Genomic DNA, 10,460 nt, shown 5'->3' with positions numbered 1-10,460 from the left:
ACAGTGATGGCAGCCTTAACAAATATGCTTGCTTCTCTCTAGCACTTACAACGAGAATGAAGCCAAATTACCCTTAGTTAGGATTTGCTAGGCTGTCTAAAGCTGGTGGGGATGCTTGACTCTGCTTGAGTCAGACTCTGCACATATGCCTATCAACAATGGGAGATGGCAGCCGTTTGAAAGACAGTAATTTCTTTCTAACTTTTCTGAATATTTTATGTGCTAGCCTTGCAGGCTAAAATGATTTATGAATATAGAAAGATCACCACTCCTAAAGAAATCTTCAAATATAGCGTATGCGTGATATTCCAGTGACTTTAAATTCTGTGGAGAATTTGAACAGTCTGTGTTATCAAGATCCCTCAGGACAACAAAAAGGATTTGATATGTCTTTCCTTAAAGGGAATTTTAAAATGATTCTTTAACTCTAATTAGTGAATCTGCTTGGGAATTCTCAGAAATAGTGTTCTGTACTCAAAAAGGAAGAATACCTAATAGGTTTTCATACCAAACAAAGTTGATTTCTTCATTTAATTGCACAATTCAGACTTAACTAAAGGACTGGATCTGATGGCTTTGTATTAACATGCAGTGAGTTGCCTCAACACATCTGATCTTTAACCTTTTATGAATACGACATCACATTTACGTGTAAGATCTACTTCCATACAAATTCATGCTTTTATTTATTTATGGTCACTATGTTTGTGAGGTTATATAAACCTATTATATTTTCATTTAATCATTTTTGTTTAGTAATTAAATGCTCATACTGTTGATTTCTAGAACTGTTCTTCATTTTCTTTTTTTCCAAAGCTGAGATTAGTGGCTGTTTTGCTCCAATATTATGTCAGAAACCCTATTTTCTATGACTTTTCAAGAGATATATACTGGTTAAGATTCTTGCTGTGTTATGATATTAAATAAAGATCATCACTGTATAAATGATAACACTGTACCGTACTGCAGTCTCTTAAACTATTGTAAAAGCTAAAATCAACTTGATGTAGAGATAGTGAAATAATATACAGCACTGAATTCCACAGTGTGTAAACAGATGAACAGAATACAATTCTGCTGCATGTTGCATAACTTCCAAAAGTAGAAATTGATTTTATCACTTGCCCAAGTGATTTTTATATATCCAGTCTTGGTCTTCCATGAATTATGCTGCATATGCAGTAAATATGAAGAATTACAATACAAGAGTGTCTTGCTGGCTTCAAAGAAAGGGGAAAAAAAAGGTAAAAAGAAGGTAAAAGAGGAAACAATTATCAATATAAACAAAAACTTCTTCCATCCCAGAGAAAAAAGGATCTGTATTCTTTGGAACATGGGACCGTATAAAATGATTCATACATTTTAATCAGTAGGAGAGACTTCACTCTACATGCTTGGCATATATTGGCAAGTTATGCAAGTATAATGTTCTGCCTTTAATTTAGCTTCAAACACTACGATGTGAGTCAGACTAAACTACATTTAATCAGATTCCTGATGAATTATGAATGGGCCTACCAAGAGATTGGGCCATTAAGCAACAGATGAGACATAACTGCCCCAGATGCTTCACCTGGGGTAAACTGTATTACAACTTTCTAAAAGTTGGAAGACTTAACAACGTAAATTTATCAGTACCTTATGAGAAGAGGAGACTCCAGGACAGAAAACCTGACTGTATAAAGTTAAGACAGAAATTACAGACTTGTAGAAAATACATCAAAAAGACACTTTTTTTTCATCATCTTCAGCAGATATAATCATAATCTGAATAACTAGATTCCAAATAAATTACTCAAAGTGTATTTTATACAAAACCAAAACAGGTCCAGCACAGCATTTTGTAGTTTTACCTATGATTATCAGAAATTCACTGAAGTGTAAGTCTTCAAAACTCTTTTTTCTGTCTTCTGCTTTCTGTTTCATTTTTGCATACTCCACACTTTTCATCCAACTCATTTTGTTATTTAACTGCATTCCAAATGAAAGAAATAAGAGGAGCAGGTAGACGCCTAATTTAGAGGTTGATTCTCTGAGGGGATTGTGGACAGCACTGAATTAGACATTATTTCCACATAAAATCATGAAAAATGGCATCCATTCTTAGACAAGGATTTGAAGACAAGACAGTAAAGCAGCACAGGGATCCTTCTAAGCACTATTACAAGATTAGTCAAATAATTCTGTCAGTGAAATCACATGATTTTCACCATCAGTGTGTTGGCAGCATTGTGGATTTTCAAAGTCACAGGTAAAATGATTGACTGACACAGAAAATTCTGACCTACCACTGTTGCGAACAATGACTGCAATGTGAAGAAAGTGATCTCACTGTCCCAGTGTCAGGGCATTATTTCATCAAAGTATAGTGCAAGCAGTTCAGAAGTTAAGCTGTATTTCTATCATTTCTCTCATGGCTCACAAAGAACTATTAGCTTTTTATAGCAAGTAGCTGCTGGCAGCATTTCCATTGCACCCAGTTTCTTGAATCAACTTTGCTGGAGGGAAAACAGCCCTACACAAGACTTAAGTACACAAAGTAAGGCAAAACTGTGTTATGGTCCTATATGTAAAATTCAAAGACACACATACCATATAAACAGATACTACAGAACTTCCTGAATTCAAGGCTGTAAAGACAAAAAAGCCCCAGCAACTGACTGGAGAGGAGCTCTTCCTGACACTTTTTGAATACCATTTGCCAGTAGTAGGTATTTGCTCTGGAGGAGGAACTTAATGGAGGCTTCTCTTATGTATTATGTCACTGCTATTATCCTGGTTCCCACAGACTTCTGAAAGCAGCCCATCCTGCCTGCCATCCACTCTCACTGTGTGTCATCACTGGTAGACTATAGTGACTAGGACGAGAGGTAATGGCTTTAAGTTGTGCCAAGGGCGGTTCAGGTTGGATATTTGGGAAAATTTCTTCTCAAAAAGAGTGGTAATGCCTTGAAACTGGCTGTCCAGTGAAGCGGTGGGGTCACTGTCCCTGGAAGTGTTCAGGAAACGTGTTGATATGGCACTGACAGACATGTCAGTGGGCACATAGTGGGGATGGGTTGAGGGTTGGACTAGATGTTTGGACTAGAAGGTTGGACTAGATCATCTTGGTGGTCTTTTCCAACCTAAGTGATTCTATGATTCTACGACTTACTTCCTTTCCTACATAGAGATCTGTAACAGTATGCTCCTCATTCCAAACACCCATCCACGTATTCTTACCATGCAGCAGGTGGAGGCACCTTTCCATGCTGGTTGCATCTTAGTCAGTAGGGGAGGCTGATGACTCTCAACTCATTGCTGTCCTGAAGTCAAGAGTAACAAATAACTCCTCTTGAGTGGCTTTGTCGCCCGCCAGGCAGCAGCCCATAAGGATGCCAGTGCTTCCTACTCTGTGTCAGGAGCTCTGTTTGTTGCAGGAATAGCGGCAGCAGCACTAGCACACCCCAAATCCTCCTGCTTTAGGGTGAAAATCCGTAACCTGCTCTACTGAACTCTGAGGACATTTCATCGGAAGCATATTCTCCAATGTTGCCCGCTGGAGACAATGTTTTAGAGCATTGTGATATTTTAGTTATCAAAAGGACTGTTATAACTGGAGTATTCAGCTGGAAACTGTATCACAAAAAGAAAAACACTCAAAAATCAGAGGTATAAAGGCTCAGTAAAATATTCTATGAATTTCTACATCATACATACAAACAACATGTGTTCAGATCATCAGAGGTTAGAAAAGGGCTGCAGCCTCTTGCTCCAGGGTAATGTTGAACTAGATAGCTTATTCTGCCCTGCCTGAGTTTTTGTTCTTTCTATAAACAACAAAGTGCTCTAGGGAGTCATTCAGATGCCAATAAGTGCTGGACTTCCAAAGGCAAACAAGTATAACTTTGTTTGTGCTTATGCTTCTGAAGCAGGTCACTGTCCTCTGCAGCAGGTCTCTGGGCATGGAGGGCTTCCAGACTGTTCTGTGATGGCTGTAATTCATGAAATGAAGAGAAACAAAACATGCCATGCCCTTTCTAAGAATCAACATCAAATTATTGCAGTGGCTGAAGTAGAAGATCACAGAATCACACAGTACAACAGAATTGGAGGGGTTGGAAGGGACCTCAAGATATCACTGAGTCCAACCCCTCTGCTAAAGCAGGTTCCCACTCCTGCTTCTTTTTTTAACTCCCATTCTGTCTCTAACATTTCCTTTCAGAGATATCATTTCTTCCCTGGACACCCACTCATACTGCATTTTTACAAGTAAAATAGTGTTATCTTATTGATGCTACTTACATACCTTTCCACTCTGGGTCATCTCTTGAGAGAGTCACAGGGCCAATCTAAGTAGGGACACATCTTAATAGTTGAGTAAATTTGTGGTTTTGTTTGTGAAGGACTCCTCTCCAGTAAGATTTAGATACTGAAGAAAGAAATACCTATGTTGTATTTCCTGTCCAGTTACAAAGAGAAAGCAAACTCTGTGCATCCTGGAACACAGGTATGATCTGTTAAAACTATCCTCTTAAACCCAATGTCTGTTTTCACATTGAAACTGTGAGTTATCAGCAATTCTGTTGCTTTGAACAAGAGAGACTCTGTGCTATTCCTGCGCTGTCACTGTATTTGGAAAGACTGTCACTATCAGGCAAATGAATGCTGATTTCTTTCCCAAATTAATTTATGAGATCATAAAGGACCATCAGAAATGTTCAGGAATTTCTTTTGTCCCAGGCTTCCTACAACAAGCTTCTCAGTTCTTTATCTTTCCTTCCTTTTTCATCTTGCCAGAAAAAATCATTTGGAGCAAGAATGGTCAAGATACAAGAATACAGACACTAAAAAATAGAATTTTGGTATGACTGAGTGTATACATTGAAAGTTCTCTTCAGAAAATATTTTCTTCACTCCTCACAGGAGATCTGCATATTTGACATCAATATTTGCTGCTTCAGGTCTGCCTCAGCACATTCCTCCACAGCATCGATAGTGTGCAGACCAGGAGGAATCAGGTGTGCTCCTGCCCCCGCTATTCTTCACAGAGGCTCAAAATAATACCTATTTTCAGAGTGCACCAAATCTGCACACAATTAATTGGATTCAGTACAGCAAAGAGTTACAGCTGGGTTCTTTTAAAAGGAGGTGGTAGAAAGGGATCATGCCTACCTTTCTGAGAAGTCCTGGGGTTAGAATGCTGACTCAACACTCCTGGACCAGTGGACAGGAACAGGCACCCCTACCATTCTGACATTTTCCTGAGCTTTACACCACTTGAAGGAGGGAAAGCATTTACCACACTCACTGTATTTAAGCTCTGCTATCATTCAGCAAAGAATACAAAACCCACTGTGCAAGTCAAGCTAGCTGAGCTGTACTCTACTTTGGCCTTCTCTGATGGAGTGATGGCATTGGTGGACAAAGGGAGGGCAACTGATGTCATCTGCCTGGACTTGTGTAAGGCCTTTGGCGTGGTCTCACACCACATCCTTATCTCTAAATTGCAGACATATGAATTTGAAGGCTGGACTATTTGATGAATAAAGAATTGGTTGGATTGTTGCAGAGAGGGAGTTGAGGTCAAGCCTCTCTCTGTCCAGGTGGAGGCTGGTCACGAGTGGTGTCCCCCATGGGTCCAACTTGGGACTGGTGCTCTTCAACATCTTTACCAACAACATAGTGGGATTGAGTGTTCCCTCAGCAAGTTTGCTGATGACACTAAGCTGAGTGGTACATTTGACACAATAGAAAAGACGTAGATCATCCTGAGGGACCTGGACATGCTCAAAAAGTAGGCACATGAAAATCTGACAAGGTTAAACAAGGCCAAGTGTTAGGTGCTCCACTTGGGTTGAGGCAATCCCAGATATTTCCTGCTTGACCAAACTAGTGGCCTTTTATGATAGTGTCACTGCATCAGTGGACAAAGTGATACTAATGCCATCTATATGGACTTCAGTAAGGCTTTTGACACAGTACCCCACAACATCCTTCTCTCCAAATTGGAAAGATATGGATTTGATAGATAGCCTGTTCAGCAGACAAAGAACTGGCTGCAGGATCAAGTCCAGAGAGTGGTGGTCAATGGCCACATGAGGTTCAACAGATCCAAACACAAGGTCTTGCACCTGGGTCGAGGCAAACTGATCCTGCCACTCTACTCTGTGCTGGTGAGGCCTCATCTGGAATACTGCTTCAAGATGGGGAGTCCTCAGTACAGGAGAGACATGGACCTGTTGGAGCGCGACCAGAGAAAGGTCACAAAAATGATCCAAGGGATGGAACACCTCTCCTGCGAGGACAGTCTGAAAGAGTTGAGTCTGTTCAGCCTGGAGAAGAGAAGGCTCGGAGGTGATCTGACAGTGGCCTTTCAGTATCTAAAGGGGAGCTACAAGAATGAAGGGGATAGACTTTTTAGAGGTGTCTGTGGTGACAGGACAAGGGGTAATGGTTTCAAACTTAAAGAGGGTAGATTTAGGTTAGATGTAAGGAGAAAGTCTTTTACAGTGAGAGTGGTGAGGCACTGGAACAGGTTGCCCAGAGATGTGGTGGATGTCCCATCCCTGGAGACTTTCAAGGCGAGGCTGGATCAGGCCCTGGGCAACCTGATCTAGCCCTGAATGCCCCTGTTCATTGCAGGGGTGTCGGATGAGATGAACTTTAAAGGTCCCTTCCTACCTTAAGGATTCTATGATTCTATGAGTACAGACTGGGAGAAGAACACACTGAGAGCAACCCTGCAGAGAAAGTCTTGGGGGTCTTGCTGGACAAAAGCTGGATATAAGCCAGCAGTGGGCACTTGCAGCCCAGAAGGTTAACTGTACCCCGGGCTGCATCAGAAGAGGGGTGGCCAGCAGGGCAAGGGAGGTGATTGTCCCCCTCTACTCTGCCCTTGTAAGGCCCTATCTGGAGTATCGTGTCCAAGCCTGGGGCCCCCAGTACAGGAAGGATGTGGAGCTGTTGGAGTAGGTCCAGAAAAAAGCCATGAAGGTGATGAAAGGGCTGGAACAGCTCTCCTATGAAGAAATGTTGGGGGAGTTGGGCTTGCTCAGTCTGGAGAAGTGAAGGCTGCGGAGAGACCTCACTGCAGCTTTCTAGTACTTGAAGAAGGTTTACAGTCAGGAGGGGGACAAACTTTTTACATGATCCGTTAGTGATAGGACAAGAGGGAATGGCTTTAAACAAAAAGAAGGCAGATTTATGTAAGATGTTAGGAAGACATTTTTTACTGGAAGAGTGGTGAGGTGATGTAACATGTTGCCCAGGGTGGCTGCGGATGCCTCATCTCTGATGGCATTCAAGGCTAGGCTGGATGGGGCACTGGGCAGCCTGATCTGGTGGGTCGCAACCCTGACCACGGCAGCGGTTTGTAACTAGATGATGTCTAAGATCTCTTCCAACCCAAACCATTCTATGGTTCTATGATTCTATGATATTCATATATCTGGTTTTACTCCAAACATTCTTCTTGGATTGCAGGTAGAAGCTTTTACTCATGGTCAGAGACAATGGCAGTCTTTCATTTTATAGCAGCTAAACAAATTCTTAGCCCACACAGAAAGGTCCAGTACCTCCACTTTTTACCTTTCATTGTATGTTTGTATGTTTCCTTCTGCCAGTAAAGTACTGGGGAAAAAAAAAAAAAAAAAAGAGGTTGTAATCAGATCATTGGCTAAAACAACTGATCAATAGCAACTGCATATGCTGCAAAGAGCCTTTAATGGCTCTTAATCCCCATTAGGCTGAGCTGGAGGAAGTTGGAAGGGAAACTGCATCACATTTCAACCATTTATAGCAGCATACTGGTACTTGAGCAGCTTTCAGGGAATGGGAGCACTTGTTCTGTGGTGCTCTGGGACAACCATCAGTAGGATAGGAAACTATTGCATCATTGTTATCCAGGAAATGCTTTGGGGACCCTCCAGAGAATTGAGTCCAAGGCTTATAATTTTTTAACAACAGTCTATGTTGGGTAAACCAGCAAAGCAGAAGCATAAGAAGCTTTTCTGCCACTGGTAACTAAACACATTTTGGGATATATTTGACACAGTTTATGAAATCAAAAAGGTCCAGTTTTAATAATGTATGTCACCGTACTACCTTTAGGAGCATCTCCTTCCAAACACGACTCATCTTCCTGATATGTTTCAGTGAGGTCATGTGATGACAAAGGTTCTTATATATTCTTGCTTTGTTTTCTGCACTAAACTAAATAACGTATCTCCAGCAAGCTTACAGGTGGCTTGAGAACATGTACTTTTATCTCATATGTAACTCCTCTGGTTTGAAACAATTCTACATACATGTCTCTTCAGCCTATATATTTTGTATAGCATAGACAAAAGACCAAAATTGAAAATAAGAACCTACATAAAATATACAGCACCCGATCCATTGATACTACATGTTATCACAGGGTTCGATGCAAAATCTTAGTGAATCCAATGTTAAGTTTGCCTAAGTGTATCTTACTCTTGCACAGTACTGACTTTGAGAACATTAAGCCTTTGAAAACCAAATTAAATTGCAAGCTCCTTAGCCTTAACATTGTGCTGTTGGCAGTAGTCTCTGCGAATAATCTGTCTGTATTCTGGTTGCATTCACTGTGTTAAGTGGATGGAGCTGGAGAATCTTGGCAGGGCTATGACTGAGATACAAAGTTAAAGAAACTCTGCACCACAGGCCAGATGTCTGTGCATGTCTTCCCTGTGCGCACACTTGGTATGTATTGAAAGACACTCAGTAAAGCTCATTTCACTGATGGGATCTAGAGCTTAACTAGTGTCTGTTTCTCCTTACCAAGGGAATTGTCAGCAGCAGCAAGTGGACTACAGGAATATGAGTGGGTCTTTTGATGGATGGCGGAAGTCTAGCGTTAAATGACATAGTTTGTAAAATTGTGTGGGAACTTCGAAAAGGGAAGTAGGAAGGCACTTTGAAGCAGCTGAATGATGTCTTTTGGCAAAAGCAGATTGATGCTGTGTTAGAAACAGCTGCAACTTCCTTGGTGCAGTTGCTCTTCTGTCTTTTAACAACTCTGTCTTGGCTAAGAGGAGGTAATGGCAACTGTGCTGCAGGTATACAAAGTATTTCTTAAAAATTGCATTACTGAAAGAGCAGCCAACTTTCTGCTTCTCAGAGGTCTGAGTTTTGCTGATCTTCAATGCCTACAAGAGTGCAGGAATCAAAGAGGCAGCACTGCATCAATCAGCTCAGCTGGCACTAAAGGCAGGAAAACACTGCTGATCAAGATCACCTTAACTCACTATCATCTAGCGTCAAGAGGCTCTACCACTTTCTGGTGAATCAATTTTGCAGCTGGAAGGATACTTCCCCGTTGCAGTTCTAATCAACTCTGCAATATAACCAGATACATATCAACTTTGAGAGGAGAATACCTAGGATTTTTTTAAGAATTTGTTCTTCTCCTTGTTTCTTCAATAGCTTATACAAAAGAGAGCAACAAGAAAGATAATAGTTCTTTGCTTACTTGTAGGCCCAGAAATATTAATAATTTCAGTCTTTAGTACTAAGGGATTAGCACGATCTCATTGCGAAACTTGGCCATCCTGTCAAATTTTTTCAGAGCAAATACACTAAGCAGTTTCTTTTTAAAACAATAGAGCTACAGAGAGCCACTGGAGTACCTTATGGGAAGCCATTCTTTCTCCTGCAGTTTCCAATGAAGAATATTAACAAAGCCATGTGAAGTCGAAGGAAATGTTTTTAGTGGACAGTGGCTCCAACCAAGGTAAGGGGCATCCAGAGTTTTCCCTCAATAAATAACTGGATTTCTTAGCATTCAGCATGCAAATTCAGAAATTGAAGTTCTCAGTGGTCTTAATGGTTGTAGAGCAGTTTTGCCAGTAGAAATGAATACAGAGTTTCGTTGAACTGAACATTTTTCCCAAGGCTTTTTTTGTGTCATTTCAGTTTCTGAGGGTTAAATAACAATTGCAATAATATGAATAGATTACAGAAAAGTATCAGACACCGGAACCAATGAGGTTATCCCATGGTGCTATTTTTGAGCTGCATCTGTATCTGCCTCGTGAAGTCTTCTGCCTTCCTAAAACAATATGCAATTGGTATTCGGGACATATGCTTTCTACTGGCAAACTAGAGTAAAGCATAGCAGCATTCTTGAAGAAAGCTGATTTTTAGGTTGTTTTTTTTTTTGATTTTGCATCTTCAAAATGACATCTGCTTTGTGAAAGACTTAGAAATCTGAAAGGATGTTTGCAGAGGAGAATGAAATGGTATCTCTGATCCTTCTTTATTCTATCCCCTTCAAAATAAGCACTTGCACTTGCCTTCCTGCAAAAATGTGTACAATGCCATCTCACTTTCTGACAGTTTTTATATAACACTCTATTTTGTAGAAATATTTTGAGAAGTTTATTTCCAAGTTGTATTTTCTATTAGACTAATCAAAATAGTTAGCATTTTAATAAACATACCTGAATAAGAACACG

Source organism: Numida meleagris, chromosome 2, assembly GCF_002078875.1.
Source record: "Numida meleagris isolate 19003 breed g44 Domestic line chromosome 2, NumMel1.0, whole genome shotgun sequence".
Taxonomy (NCBI): Eukaryota; Metazoa; Chordata; class Aves; order Galliformes; family Numididae; genus Numida; species Numida meleagris.
This window is presented reverse-complemented; position numbering follows the sequence as displayed.